At 48.9% G+C, this 15,877-nt stretch overlaps 1 protein-coding gene across 2 annotated transcripts in view; it reads left to right on the top strand.

The window, feature by feature from the left end:
• RARA (retinoic acid receptor alpha) overlaps positions 1 to 15,877 on the top strand; it is a 193,194-nt gene that overhangs the window by 14,341 nt on the left and 162,976 nt on the right. The window contains exon 1 of one of the 2 annotated variants that reach the window (XM_079948810.1): positions 14,090 to 14,330. The exons of the other annotated variant lie outside the window; for it this stretch is intronic. The gene's annotated coding sequence lies outside the window, so the exon portion shown is untranslated. Of the gene's footprint in view, positions 1 to 14,089; positions 14,331 to 15,877 lie in introns of those variants that run through there. 2 annotated transcript variants of the gene reach the window in all.

Genomic DNA, 15,877 nt, shown 5'->3' with positions numbered 1-15,877 from the left:
TGTCTGCCTGCTGGTCATTAGAGGCCCTGATGTAGATTGTGGAACACCTTCTCAAGAGACATTTGCTTGCGGCTTATTCTTTTCTCTTTCAGGTGCCAGATCAAATCTGTTTTATTCCCTCAAGCCTTTGATAATAATAATAAATAATAAATATTTATTTATATCCCGGGCCCTCCCCAGCCGAAGCCGGGCTCAGGGCGGCTAACAACAATAAAATAATACAACATTCTAAAGCCATTCTGGTACGTAGTGGTTAAGAATGCTGGACTAGGACCTGGAAGATCAGGGTTCAAATCCTCCCTTAGCCATGAAGCTCACTGGGTGACCTTGGGCCAGGCACTTTTTCTCAGCCCAACCCTACCTCACAGGGTTGTTGTGTGGATAAGATGAGGAAGGGAAGAACCATATATGCCACCTTGGGCTAATTGGAGGAAAGGTAGGGGTATGAATCGGATAATAAATAAATAAATGTAAAATTTGACATACTGCTTTTTTTCTTTTTTTTTTACTCTGCTGCTAGACTTGCGTTCGACTTCAATTGTTCTTTTTCTTTCTTTCAAATATGTATTTGGGTTAGCTGTTGTTTATTTTGAACTGCCTTTTGGGGAGAACTAGTGGAAAGGTGAGGTGTAAATATTTTAAATAAATAAATAATAACCAGGGCAGCTTATGGAGCCATGAATACAAACATACAAAATGGAGCCATGAATTAGTGCCATCCTCTGAGTTACTATTACTGCAGCCAAGCTTCTGACCCTGTGCGGCTTTCTTTCACTTTGTTCGCATTTCCAGACTGTATTGCGGGTGTGCCCAGTGCCAGAAGCAAAAACAGGTGGTGCAACCAACATTAATTCATTCACACACCCCTCTCTATCCTCCATCCCTGCAAGTGAGAAGTATTATCAGAATCAAAAGAAACAAAACTCTCAAGGGGTTTGCAAAGCAGGGCTGGTGAGGAATGTGGCCCAGGTAAAGAGGCCTAGAGAGCTGCACTTGGCTCCCACCCCACCCCAGTCCCTATGCCTTCCTACCATGCTGTCTTCACTACTTTGCTTTCAGCCAGCCCCTCGGCCTGTTCTGCGCAATTGCTGTACCCCCAGAGCTTGCTGTATTCGGAAAGCATGTCTTTGTTTGTTATTGTGGAGTGCTCTTCAATCTTGTTCTCCTGTCTTGCTTTTCCTTGCAGCTGTTGTGCCCCTTGAGGTGCATTGTTATTTTCTATTTTAAAGAAAAGTGGGAAAGTGGCTCGGAAGTAGCGGTCTGTGTGCAAGGCGATCCTGAGGATCCATAGCAGAGGAGGGTGGGGTTTGTAGGTTTGTTTGTCTTTAATGCAGATTCTCAGTTCCATCTGACTTACCCGTTATTATTACAGCACACTGCCTCATGTCCACTTTCCCTCGCTCCATCTGCCTCTGTCCTCAATTCTCTGTTTGGTTCACCCAACTAATCTTCTTCCATGTTGGCCAAGGCTGACTGATCCATGTATTTGTTGCAAATTAGGAATGTCTTCACCCCCCAATAATTCCCAACACTGATTGCAACAACAACAATAAAATTCAAGATCAGTCCCCTCCAATACTCCTGCCACCTTCCTATGTCTAGACAGGGCCTGAGGGGGCCTAGGAAATTCCTCCAAGTCTCTTTTCAGCCAGGCTTGCTCGCTCCAAAACCCATGCTCTTGGGAGATAGCAGGCTGTAAATTTAAAATTAATTAATGAAATGGGCCTAGGTGGGCCTAGGTACCTAGACCCTGCCCCTAGCCCTAGCCTCCTCTTCTGAACTTTAGATCCCGTTCTAGTTGATGATAACACTCTACAACCTTGCCTTGCAGTTATTACCGTGTCTACCCCATTCTCCTCAGAGCTCCAGCAACGTTAGCATTTAGTTTTAATTTACCCAGTCCTTCCCCCCCACCCCTCTTTAAAATTTCCCCATTAGTATTTCATACAGACCCTCTCCCATCAGCATAGCCCACCAAAGCCCTCCAGATTGTAGCGGCGGTGGGGAGGGACCCAGAATATCTGATACATGCACAGCCCTAGTGTGTATATGGTGGAAGGGTGTGTGTTGTGTAGGGGGTTCTCTTTGTGGCCAAGCCTGGTGCAAGCTGGCTGACCGCAGGGGAATTCATCTTCCCGCCATCCCCTCGGCTCCCGTTTCTGCCGCAGTGCGTGAAAAATCGATGGCGCAAATTGATTCACTCCCGCCGGCGGCAAAGCCCTCCCACCCCACTCCCCCCTTCCCACGGGAACCGTTAATCAATTCCCTCACCAGAAGCTCATAAACAACTGTTCCCTGGAGGGGGAATATGTTGGGGGCTGGGGTTGCAGATGGGAGGGGGAGGAGGCTGTGGAGAAAAGACACCCTGCCTTGCCCCATAAATTTGTGTATGGATCAAGAGAGAAATGGGGGCTGGCTGGTTTGGTCTATGAGGCACAAGCCTAAGTGGGGGAGCGGTGCTTGGGCAATTGGGGTGTCATGTGTGTGTCCCTGTGGTGAAATTGATGGATACCTGGACCAATATCCAAACCACGGTGGTAGAGACAGACAGGCCACATTCACACTATATATTAAAAGCGCTATGAGACCACTCTAAACAGTCCCAAAGAATTATGGGACCTGTAGTTCATTAAGGGTGTTGAGAGTTGTTAGGATGTCCCTATTCTCCCCTCCCAGAGATAAAATTTCCAGAGTTCCCTGAGAATGCCTCCCTTGTTCTCTTAGGATGGCAATGGCGCCCACCTGAGAGGTGCCGGAACTGAGTTCCAGTGAGTTCCAGCTGCAACCCCCCCCCCCCCGCTCAGCACCCGTGGCAAACTGCAACTCCCAAAATTCTTTGGGGGAAGGCCATGAGTGTTTGGAATGGTATCATCACAGTGAATTGAATATATGTTATGGAAATGATCTTAAGAGACTTCAAGCAGCTCAATTGTAGGACCGATTGATTCAAAGGATCATTAGAAAGCGTCCTCAGTGAGCAGCACATGTCAAATAGCAAGGAGTACTTTGTGTGGGAAAGCACTGGGAAACGAGAACGTTTGGCTGTTGTACTAGACTGAAGTCAGGGCTAGGAGTCCTGCTGTTCTGCTCCTGTCTTGTGATGTTTGCAAGGCACACTGTTGCCTCTGGCAAGGATTGAGGAGCCTACGAGCCTGAACTTCAGCCTGCCTCTTCTGGGCTGTTTAAGTGGGCAAGAATCAAGCGCAACCACAGAGAAGCTGCCAATGTGCTGTATTGTACACTGGACTGCCAATATTCCATATTCTGGGTTTGATTTGTGGCACAGTTGCCCCCAAATCCGAGTACCTCTGGGCTACATCATGCAGAACTGTGACTCCCTGCCCACTTCTGGGGCTTCAGCCTAGCAAAAACAACGCTATCTGTCGGGAGAGCCCTCTAGCTGTTGCTAGGCAACACTGAAGTTGTGCCTCTCTCTTCCCCTCTACAACTGGTTGGTAGACCCCCACGGTGATCATGGTCCTCTGTCCCCCTCTAATGGTGGCTACTCACCTGGACAGAGAAACATGGTGCTGCCTCTGTTTCACAGTAGTTTATAAATAGCAAGCTATGGTACCCTATTTCCCTTGGAACGGTCCTCGCTGTGCCCCCACAAGACAGCTGTGGCCCACTGTCCTTCTGGGTTGCTAGGCCAGACACAGCAATGCTTTCCTTTCTACCTCTAACTGTGGCTTATCTCGGTCGGTCTCTCTTTCTCTGATCTCCCTACAGCCTCCACAAATCCCTTATCTGGACCCGGGCTCCCAACTCCAGCCGTCGCGATGGCATCTGCGTCACGCCAACCTGTGCCCAGCCTCATTGTGTTCCGTGTGAACGCAGAACGTGGCGGGGGTTGTTTCGGGTGGCGTGAAGAGCTCTGGCCCATCTGCCTCGTGGGGGAGGAATCCCCGCATCTCCCCCCCCCCACCACCCAACAAACCACCTCGCAGTTTCCAAGAGTGTCCCCTCGTTTCTGCGCGCCTGTGCCAGCCTCTTCCTCTCCATCCTGTCCTCCCCTGCCCTCCCCTTACATAAGCTGCACGTGGCGATGTCACCGGCTTGGCCCAGATTTCTTCTGACAGCAAGCGTTTTCCACACGGCTGGGCTTGTGCTGCTGCTGCAGGAGCGGCGGTGGGGGATGGGGACCCCGAGTAACCCCCTTCAACAAAGGAGAATCTGGCTCCCAACCCTTGCCGTTCTCCAGTGAGGAGTCGGTTCCTGGGGCTGCGGTGGTACTTGTATGTGTGCTAAAGCAATGTGTGCTTTCCTTCCTGCGATACTGCGATATACAGTGGTACCTCTGGTTACGTACTTAATTCGTTCCGGAGGTCTGTTCTTAACCTGAAACTGTTCTTAACCTGAGGTACCACTTTAGCTAATGGGGCCTCCCGCTTCCGCCACACGATTTCTGTTCTCATTCTGAGGTAAAGTTATTAACCCGAGGTATTATTTCTGGGTTAGCGGAGTCTGTAACCTGAAGCGTATGTAATCTGAAGCGTATGTAACCCGAGGTACCACTGTACCCAGATTTAGGGTGTGGGGGATCAGGGCAGGCCCATAGGATAGGAACAGGGAGCGTTTAGAAGGATGCGAGTGCTTTCAAACTACCAACTTCTCCTGCTGCCACCAAATCTGATGGGTGGCTGCTTTTAGAGCCGTCACTCATGACTTCGCAGGACGGTAGCAGGAGCAGGTTGGTATCCCTCCCCATATTGCTCCCAGATGGGCCACGGGCCCCCATGTTGCGAAAGGGGCAGCGGGTGGGCGGGGAGGACTACTGAGGCTCGCCCTCCCCCCCCACACTTTTGTGTTCACTCCTTGTCCCTGCAAATCTATTCCAGCTGGTTGAATTGTGTTTGGACTCCAGATGGAACCAGGAGTTGCCAGTTGCTGGCGGAAGTCGGCAGGCTGTGTTCCCTGGCTGGCTGGCTGCAGGAGACTTGACAGATAATGTTTGGGGCTGATGCAGTCCTGTACCCCCCTCCAAGGAGCCTCCCCTGCTAGCTTTGGGTTGGTCTCAAGTTCCCATCAGGAAGCTAGAAGAGGATGAGCTGCTGCGGCCAATCAGATAATTTCAGCTCTCTAAGGGGGGATCACTACTATATTCTGGGCTAATTGTGTCAGCCATGCGATCCCAGCCCTTAATTTGAGAGGGAGCAGAGTCGGGGAACTTTTGTGAGTGTCCGGGGGTTACCCCCAGGGTATGAGGAATAACTGTAAGGGGAAAGAAGGGCCTCTGAGCATGTGGAGAGTGCAGTTAAGTATTCATAGCCTACAAGGTTGAGGTTAGGAGAAAGGGCCTTCAAGCAGGAGGGAATGGCTTTCAGAGAGGCTTGGGCCCCAGCAACCCTCTCTTTTCCCTGCCCAGGATTTGGGATTTTTTTCTGCTGGTGGTGGAAGAATTGTGTGTGAGTGAGAGAGAATGAGACAGACTCTGATTGGGATCTATTAACTGTCTGCTTACAGTGATCCCCAAGCAAGTAACATATAGTTTGGTGAGAGTTATCTCGGTCCAGTCGGAGAAAACTGGTTGCTGTGTGCAACCCTTTGTATTACAACTGATGTTTTCTGAGGAAAGACCTTTTAAAAAACAAAACACACCCTAATTTAAACCCTTCACCTTCGCCTCTGTCCAATATCTCCTAGATCACAGGGATGTGCTTGCCTTGGGGTTATTGCTGGCAGAGTTGGGAAGGGGCAGCAGCACACACATCTGGCAAACATTTGGACCATTCCTAGATGCTGAGCACATGGTGTTGATGGATGGATGGGCCTGAGGAGAGGGGGCTTGCATTGCAGAAGGGGATATAGTGTGTCTGTCTCTGCTTGTTCATTTGGGATCTCTTTCCCTGCTTCCTGGGAATAACCCCCATTTCCCCTCCCCCCCAGCTGTTTCTCATCTTGGGAACCCAGTGCAAAAATATGGAGGGTGCAGTCTCTGAGGCAATGGGGTCTTTTCTGTATATTTGTTTCAGTCTCTTAAGATGTACTAACGCACTCTGTCCTGGTAAGTAAGGCTTCTGGGCTCTTAGAAGGAAACAGAACTCTGTACCAATTTTCGCTACAAAGGGAGAAGACAGTGCTCTGCATTCCTTTACTCTTTCCACTGGCATCCGTCACAAAATGGAAGCTAAGTCTGTCACATACCTAAGATCATATTGCTATTCAACTGTTAATCAGTTCGGAATAGCTAACTCATTTTGACTCTCTGTTTGCGATCAGTAACAGAATTGGGATGCACAAAAATCCACAATTAAGCCTTGTAAATAGCCCCTTGCCTGATCACCTATTGCCAAGTAAGGTGCTCATATAGGGATGATACTCAGGACTGGTTACTTTTAGTGCTACCAAGTCGTTCCTCTGTACTTACATGTGGAATTGCAAATGCGCTTCCCTACCTAGGGGGTACATGGTATATTTGTGTGAAAACTTGCCACTATGTTCCATCCAAACTACCAAGTATGAGATACCTGTTTGCAATCATGTCAGTTTATCAGGCTATCCGCTTTAAAATTTGCACTAAAATGCTATTAATTCAAGTGTCCTATTGCAAAAACACCTTAAGATATCTTTAACGTAGGTGAAAAAGCATTTTAGTGCAAATTAAGAGAGATTTAAAACACTACTTAAAAAGTACTTAACTGTTTCCTGAAGTGGCTATAGGCTCAATCACACAAAATGTCACTGCACATGTGAGAAAAGGTTTAAAGCAAAAACAAAAAAATGGAGAGTAGCGCTCAGTTTATTTACATCCGCAGATGTCAGGCTACCATTCCATTCTTTTTTAAATTGACTGGTACAGGTTGTAAAAAGTGTGAGTAAATGAAGAGTGAATATTCCAGAGTAAATGCCTAGTGCAAAAGCACCGGGCAGGGAATCTTTTCTAGAGTGGAAGAGATTTGGTTCCACTCTTCTTCCAGGCAAATTGCTTGGTAGGCAGACTGGCTGGTAAGGTTTGTGGGCTGGGCCAGTAAAGTTTATGGACTTATTTGCTAGTAAAGTCCATCTTGGGCTAGTAAAGTCCGTGGCCTTATTTGCAGAACTGCCGTAAACATGCGCAACAGCAGGTCAACCCTCTTACCTTGCTTCTTGACCACACTGATTGGGAGTAGGAGAGCAATTACAGGGTGGAAGAGGCAAGGGACATGCTAAGTGAGAGCTTCGGTATGAAGGCTTAGGAGGAGTTTAGAGCCAGGATGGAAGTGCTTTTGCAGCAGAAGACAGCATAGTGTGTTAAAAGGCATGGTGCTGATGGGCATCAGCATTCGCCTTTCCAGAGGCTGATGGTGAGCCAAGAGTCCTCTTCTGCTCCAAGACAGCTCTGTTCCCTCTTGTGGGTGCATGAAGAAGAAGACAAGCCGTTCTTACGGTGGTGGTTCTTCAAAAAAATATTTTTCATTCTTATTGTTTTCGGCAGGGGGTCAGGGTGGTAGTTACTTGAATATAAAACAAGGGCTTTCTGAAGGCAGGAATTCTTTGCAATCTGGATGGGGAGGGTGTGCAGTGGTGGGGGACGGCGTCAGCGTGGGGTGGGGTGGGGTGGGGGTGTTCCAGCAGGCTCTGCTCTCCAGCCAGCTGCCCTCTGCCTGGGCCCCTCTGCTGGCTTCAAAGGGTCCCGGAGGCCCCTTGCTTTGTAGGAAAAGATAAATCTGCCACTCTCCCCTGGCTTCGTTGGGGAAGGAACTTGAAGGCTGGGCTCCATCAAGACTGACAACCCAGCTTGTAGGGGTGGGGTGGGGTTGGTTAGCAGGGTCTTTTAATTGGCTGAGGGAAGAGTGGCCCATTCTGCTGGGATCCAGTTGCTTGTGGGGCGAGAAACGGATCGCGAAACCAAGCAAGAGAGAAGAAGCTGAAGTGGGGCAGATCAGTATTGGGTGCAGTAAGTACGCACCAGGGAGGTTAAATTAACAATAGGGACACTATGCCTTCAGGAAGGAGTAGATTCAGAAATTGTACTCTACAGTCTTAATACTGGATACGATCCTAGAAGGATTTGGAGGGTTGCTAAGAGGATGATTAAAGTACATTTAAAAGGCTAGATTAAAATGGCCCGTGCCCCTCTGTTAAATAAGCTGGTGCATCTGCCTCTGAGCAGTGAGAGAGCCATAATTTAAGAACATGGCTATTGCAGTTGCCGCTGAAGCCATTTGAACCTGTTTGCTGCGATTTCCGGGTTTGGAGAGTTTTGTGTCAAATCTGAAATCTGTTCTAGGGTGTGCACACTTCAGAATTTCACCTGCAGAAAAGTGGAACTGCAGTCCTGATCTCATGCTTATAGAGACGCGTTTACTCTCAAAGAGGAATCAGACATTTTGAGACCCGTGTGGCTACATATCGTGTTTCCTTGTCTGTGTGTTCCCCCCACCCTGCACCGCCACACACAAAAAGTTTTCCCCCTGTTACACCACTGCTTCTTTACAGTAATAATTTCAGGTTCTGCAAGCATGGTGAGTTAGGTCATGTGAAAGCACACTTTGCATGGTTTGAGAGAAAGCACGCGTTGGTCTGATAAGCGCCTGGTCCCTTTGGAACTGGAGATCTGAACTCCAGCGCTCATCCTAGATTGCAAAAATAATATTCAGAATATATGAATGCTGTATCTTTAATAGCAAGAGGATGGGCAATAGGTTGTTGTTGTTTTTTTTAAAAAAAGGTTGCCTTTGGGTTTTAACACGTGACCATTCCTTAGCAAACAACCCACCATTCCTTCCCTTCCCACTGCTCATTTTAAATATACTCTGATCAATATCACGAAGGAGGAACAGATTTTGAGGAACTCACACTGAGTCAGTGTCAGAGGGCCAAGTGGACAAGTAAGTCCTGCTTCTTAGCCATGTGCTGCTCAAGCCTTCCTAGTGTCCAGAGTTGTCACAATTTGCCATGGTCAACTTTGCTGGTCAACGAATACTGTCCAAGACACTTGCTTGCCACCCCTTGAGCTGAATTTGGCCAGCTGTGAACAGCAGCATGGAAACCTAGAGCAAAGTATGTGGAAAGGCAATTCAGATAGTGTACTAGCTGCAACCAGAGGAAGGAAAAGCAGCCAACTGCAAGAATCATGGCGGTTGCATTTCCTTCTTCTTGTTTCTGCCTTTGTGGGGCACGAGAGGTAAAGGAGGGCACAGCTGTGTGCTCACCCAAGGGGATGAGGAAAGAGTGGGGTTGCATGAACACACAGTTTTCTCTGAAGGGTCTTTGTAGAGTAAACAAGTGTTATAAAGGGGAATAGAGGGGTTCCCCCATTAGCTACCCAGTACTAACACGTAGCACAAAGGTTGGAGGGCCTAGCCCCCCCACCCCATCTGTCTTGCCTTGAACACATAGGGATATATGGGTTGTCGCTGCCTCCTAGTTGGATCAAGACACACCTTGGCAAGGGTCTTGCGCCTTTCCTGGCAAAGATCTGTGCCTCCCTAGCGACTCCTGTTGTGTGCTCCGAAAAACCATTACGCTAGACCTGAATTCCTTCCCAGAACTGGGGAGGGGGAGCAGGGGGAAATAAAACCTAGGAATCCTAGCTCCCAGACCCCATCCCTGTAATGCAGGCAGACCCACTCCGGTTTGCTGGCCACAGGAGCCAAATGGATCTAGCAAAACCCTCCCCTCCCCAATCTTGGAAAAGCATTGCTGTTCCTCATCAAGATGCAAGATGTCCATTTCAGACCATCTCATCTCTGTTTCCTCTCTCTCTCTCTCCCACCCTCCCCATCTTGACGCCCAGAAACTCCCGCCTGGGACTCCAGGCCATAAATCAAGCCTGGACTGAAGGGGGGGGGGAGAGACTTCCCCCTCCTGCTTCTCCTCCCCCTCAGATCCATTTCCGGTCCCTTTCTGGCAATTAATATAAATGGACAGCAAGGAGCTTGGCAAAGGAAAATGCAGCCTTTGCCATAGTGTGTGTGTGTGTGTTTGTGTGTGTAACTGGAGTTTTGATCGGGAGGGGGAGTTGCTCCTTATGCAGACAGTTTTCTTCTGCTTCTGGCAAGGACAGCCAGACCCACCCCTTAGTACAAGCTAAGTCTTGGCTTTGGGATAGCTTCAGAGCTAAAGACCCAACAAAATTGATTTCCCATACATAGTTGTGTTTTTTTTAAAAAAAAGGAAAAACATTGCTTTTGGTTCTGATCCTGGGATTATTCCCATTTTGCGGTATCCTAATTAGGTTACCTTTAGGCCCCAAAAGGTTGGTATCTAAACTTTTTTTTAAAATGAGGATATAATTTCGAGCTTAGTTGCGTCAGTGCTCATTCCTGGAACATTGTGATGGAGGGGGGAAAAGAGACGACCTTTGAGAACAAGTCTTATTTTCTGCCTGGTTCAAGAGATTCTGCTGTTCATTCTGCTCCCGTGTTTATCAGGCCCAACACTGGGTCATTGGGCAAAGCTAGACACTACCCCAGCGGTAGGGATCCTCAGGCTCCCTCAGGGGCTGAATCCTGTATGGGGGGAACCGCCCGAAATCCAGCGCTGATCATCCTCTGTCCCCATAAGCCTCTGTTCTGTGACACACAACTCCTTTGCTCCCAGGCTCTGTCCCATGAGAGTCTGAGCATCAGGTGACCTGGCAATCTCAATAATGTAAGCATTTCCACACCTTTGAGAGCTAGGTACAGTTCTCTCCTATATCTGATAAAATTTCCTTTTTAGAGGAGTTGTGAGGACCCCTTCTTTGGCCATATCAATGACTTGATACAGATGTCCGTTGGGCAGCGTTCTGTGAGCTCAGGGAGTTTGGCTCCGTCTACTCATTGCAAATGACCGAACTGATCAATATAGTGCAGAGAGATGTGGCAGAGTTTCTTGCTCTCAAGTGGAAGCTGATTGGATGGAGTCAACACTAGAGCAATAAATGATGCGGATGCAGCAAGCAACATCCTCTGTGTATCATGGAATCATAGAAATGTAGAGTTGGAAGGGACTACGAGGGCCATTTGGTCCAATGCAGGAATCTTTTGTCCAGCGTGGGACTGGAACCCACAACTCTGGGATGAATGTTTCAGTTCACAGAAACTTGCAATTAATTGATTAATCAACTTGTGGCATACTGGCAGCTCCCTCACGGCACAGCAGCATCCCTTGACATACAGGTTAGGAATTTTGGGTAAGCAGAGATGGGCATCACAAGTTTCTGGTAGATACCTAGGGACTTGCTGGTTGTTTGGGATTCTGTAAAAAAAAAAAAAAAAACCCACTACACTGGGCTGAGTGGATTTTCGTCTGCAAGACACTTTTTCTTAAATGTGTGCATAATTCAGGATCGTGTTAACACAAATTAATTATGTCTTAAAGTGTGAAGAGATTCTGAGTATGCACTCTTGCTTTGTAAATTAAAAACCAGTCTTGGGGATTTTATTTTTTAAAAACAAAGCATGCGGACCACCTAAGACTGAAGTCTGCCATCTCTAGTGTAAGAGCCTTAACTTCTTGGGCTGCAGAGAAATGAATGCTTAAAATAAACGGTTGGAGTTCTCTTAGAAAAAGACGCCACGTGGATTTTAAGCCTGGGCACCATGACCTCAACTGGACTTAATTGAATTCATTTTGATGTCCCTGCACGATTGCAAGCCTACAGCTGTTTCCCAGTGAACCGGGGATAGAGAACAGGTACCTGTTCTGCAGACATATGGCTTTAGTAGAGCTGGGCTTTTAGATTCATTGTTCCTTTAACAGAAACTCATTTCAAAGTTCAGCCTTCCCTTCAATTACTACCTTGGACAAAATAACCAATATAGTTGGATCTTTTATTTAAAGTTTGTGTGCACTTTGTTGGAGTAATGTTTTGGTTATTTTTACTGCTGGATTTGATTTTTTCCATGCTTTTATATTATTATTATTATTATTATTATTATTATTATTACTATTATTATTATTATTATTATTATTATTATGCTCCACCTTTCCTCCAAAAGAATTCAAGGTGGCATACACAGTCACTCCTTATCCTTCAAGGTAGGTTGGGCTGAGAGATTGTGACTGCCCCAAGGTTACCCAGAAAGCTTCATGGCTGAGTGGAAGATTTGAACCCTGGTCTCCCAGGCCCCAGTCCAGCACCCTAACCACTTTTTTCTTAGGCAATTTGATTTTCTTCTTCTTCTACAAATGCATTATCTGTGCTTCTCCCCAAACAGCTCATACACATGCCATTCACAGGTACCTCACTTTCCAGGATTGCATATAGCTCAGTTGGTAGAGCCTGCTACTCTTTGATCTCAGGGTTGTGGGTTTAAGTCCCATGTTGGACAAAAAATTCCTGGGGTGGACTAGATTACCTTTGGAGTCCCTTCTGACTCTATGGTTACCTTTGCAGCCTAATCCAAAGCAAGGCTCTGCTGTGGAACCTTACATTTTTCATTTTTAAAGAAAAGCCACCCTCAGGCTGCAATCCTATCCTCATGGAATAAGACCAGTTGAGCTCCATGGGGCTTCCTTTTCATGTAGGCATGTATAGGATTGTGCTGTCAGTATCAGAACATGCAGAAGCAGCACAAAAAGTGCAGAGAGCATGTGCGCTTCCTCATTACCAGTGCCACACAGGTGACTTACCTGCGGCACCTCCAGGCACTAAGGATGGCTGGAGCTGGTGGGAGTTTGGAGTCCAGCAACATCTGGGAGGGCACAGGTTAGCCACCTTTGCCAGAGGGCATATACCATGGTGGCTATTTCTCACTTTTATAGCTTGTTTAATGCAATAGAGCAGGGGTCAGCAAACTTTTTCAGCAGGGGGCCGGTCCACTGTCCCTCAGACCTTATGGGGGGCCGGACTATATTTTTTTTTTGGGGGGGGGAGAACAAATTCCTATGCCCCACAAATAACCCAGAGATGCATTTTAAATAAAAGGACACATTCCACTCATGTAAAAACACGCTGATTCCCGGACCATCTGCTGGCTGGATTTAGAAGGCGATTGGGCTGGATCCGGCCCCCCGGGCCTTAGTTTGCCTACCCATTCAATAGAGCAACGTTTATTTAATTATTCAAAACATCCCTGGGTGGAAAAGTTGCTCCTTGTTTTACAGGGAGGGGAAATGGATGCTGAAAGAGGGATTTCCTCCAGTCTACACAGGGAGTCCACAGCAGAGATTGGACTCGGTCGTAGTCCTTACACATTCAGATCCATCACTCTTGCCGCCCCATCGTTCAATCACAGCTTGGGTTAAGGGAGACAGCCCAGGTCAGAGGGTGTCTCATACGCAGCCTCCGTGCTGGTGATAATAACAGCACGTTTATCTTCCAAAAACTGTCTCATTCATCCTGCAAAGTAAGCCAGGGCTGTTGTAATTCCCACCCCACACCCCATGTTGGGACAGAAAGGCTGGGACAGAGGCGGGAGGTGTGAATGGGGCAGTTATCTGGCTCACAGCTCAGCCTCTTAACAGCTGCCCACCACCTTCCCTGGCACTCTTTAGAAATGTTGCGCTCCCTTTCCAGAAGTTGCAACTCCTTCCTTCTGCGCTCTTTCTCTGGGAGTTAAAGGCGTAGTGCACAGGGCTGCGCTGCGGCGATCCTCGAGAGATCCTATCCATATCTCCTCGCGAATCAGGGCAGCGATTCTGCAAATCCCCACCCACCCACGTTACATGAATTAGCCCCGCTGCGGGGCTGACTCCTGAACAGACGCGGGCAAGGCTTGCACCGTGCGCCCCAGCTGTGGGCATGCATTGCAGCCTTCGGAAGCCAGTTCCGCGGAAGCCCGCGAGTGTTGCTTCCGAGTAAGCGCCGCCAGTCTCGGCTGAAAGTTCCGCTCCCCTCTCCCTCCCCGTCTCCCAACAAAGCCGGAGACACTTCAAAGGGTTACTTCTCCTGAACCGCCAAGGGCAGCTCTTCCCCCCCCCCGCCCCCCGCATTCTCCTCCCTCCCGTCTCCCGCAGCAGCGCTATTGGCTGGGAAAATGGAAATAGGCGTGGCCCGGCCCCCCTCGGTCTCCTCCCCCCTCGGTCTCCTATCCCCCTCCCGTCCCCGCCCCATCCCTCAGCCCCGCGCTCCGGTGTAAAGTTTCACCCAAGCACATGACTGGCTTTAATGGCTGCTGAGCGCCGGGGCGCGCGCCCTGGCCAGCACAACGTTCCATTGCCTCCTCCCCTTCCTCCTCCCCCCGCTGCTCCGTCCCAGTCCCCGCACGAGCAGGGCTAGCAAGCAGCTCGAGCAAGCAGTTCGGTGCGACTTTGCAAAGCTGGACGCGCAGGGTTGCCTGTCTTTCCTGGTCTTCGCGGGAAGGAAGGCTTCGCTTCTGAGTGTATCGCGCGCAAAAAGGGGGGTCGGTGGAGAGTTTCGTATGCGTCCTAGAAGCCGAGAAGACGACCGAGGGGAGAAAAAAAAGGAGACCTGCTTCCAGGTAAGAGATTCAGCGTGAATACCCGCCTCCCTTTCTTTGGCAAACTTTGCTCGGGGTGTGTTTGGGAGACGGTGGGCGTAAAAAGGAGGCTAGCTTGCGTTTTCTTTTATGCGCGTTAAGTTGCGAGAGGGGGCAGGGAGTCTGTCCGTGTCTCTCTTTTCTTTCTTTCTTTTTGGGCTTGTTTGATTCCTGCTAGATTCCGATCGAAGTCTAGGATTACACTGCAAAACCCCAGCCGCTTTCCTCCTCCTCCCTCCTCCTCCTTTCCCAAAGTTGTGTTTTGATTCGGAGAGGATCGCCCGTCTTTCTCTCATTCCCCGTCCCCTGGCACCCCCTCCCTCGCCAATGACATCTCTCATCCTCGCGTCACCCCTCTAAACTGCAGCCGTTGCGCTGAAATCGGATGCGCTCCCCAAAGTAATCTTTAAGGGGCACCCTCCTGGCGCAAGTTGCTAAGTCCGGAATTGCTGTCTTAGTTTGGTGAGCAAAGCTGCGGGCCTGATATTTCGGGGTGCCGTTTTGAGGGGTGTGTGTGTGAATTCTTCAATTCCAGTTCCACACACCCCCATCCTTCTCTCCATGAGGCTGCTTAATAAAACCAACTGTTGCTTCCAGTAGCTCTGGCCAGCTGTCACTGGGGCTGTCCGCTCCCCCCCCCACGCCACGGCCTGCGACAAGGGAGGAAGGGAAGAGGTTTCCCTCTGATCCTATAAAGCCCCACGTTCTTCTGGAAACGCGCCCCTATCCCCCCACCCATTTTCTATTTCCGTCTCTCCTACTTTGACTTACTTTCTGGAAGAAACGTATGTGTAAATGTGGGGGGGGGGACACCCCATGCTCTGGTCAAAGAGGCATCCCAGGGTTTAGGCTGATGGTTCTTCCTGACTTTCTCATCACTAAATGCTTTTGCAGCATCTCCCATTTAAGGGTTATTTTTTTATTTTTTTAGAGGGGGGAAGAAGTCTTTGGACGGGTTGCTGCACATTCATTTTTTAAGAAAATCTGTGAGCTGTGTGGATCTTTCTCTCTTTCCGGAGCTTGGAAGAAAAGGCTGATATGTGCTGTGTGCCACGTGTGGGTGTGGTTGGCGCTTCTGGTGCCTTCAGAAGTCAGCTTTGCAGTTCGCTTTATATTATTAGTGGGTGGCAGGGGTGGGGGTGGCAGCAAACCCAACCACCACTTCAGTTTCTTCGCCGCCCCCTTTTCTTTATTTCAAGATAACTGTCGGAAGAAATGCCTTGGGTCGTGCCACCTCCCTCGGCACGATGGCAGTCCCTGTCCTTTGCAGGGAATCTCGGTGTCCAAATAAAAGACGGCAGAGCTAGCGGCATCCGCCTTGCCAAGCTGCCAGCGGTTGGTCGACCCGTGGGTGGAAAAACAAGAGCGTGGCTTAGCTTTCAAGAGGACGTTTCCAACTCGGTCTGTGTTTTTGCAAAGTCTGAGCAGTCTTGTGGGTGTGAAATTGGAGCCGTGGCTCTTGCATTTTTGTGCCCAAGTCTCCATAGCTTGGGAGATCCAGTCTTGCGGTGGTGTTGCTGCTGCTGCTG

This window comes from Podarcis cretensis (genome assembly GCF_951804945.1).
Source record: "Podarcis cretensis genome assembly, chromosome: 13".
Lineage (NCBI taxonomy): Eukaryota > Metazoa > Chordata > Lepidosauria > Squamata > Lacertidae > Podarcis > Podarcis cretensis.
This window is presented reverse-complemented; position numbering and strand designations above follow the sequence as displayed.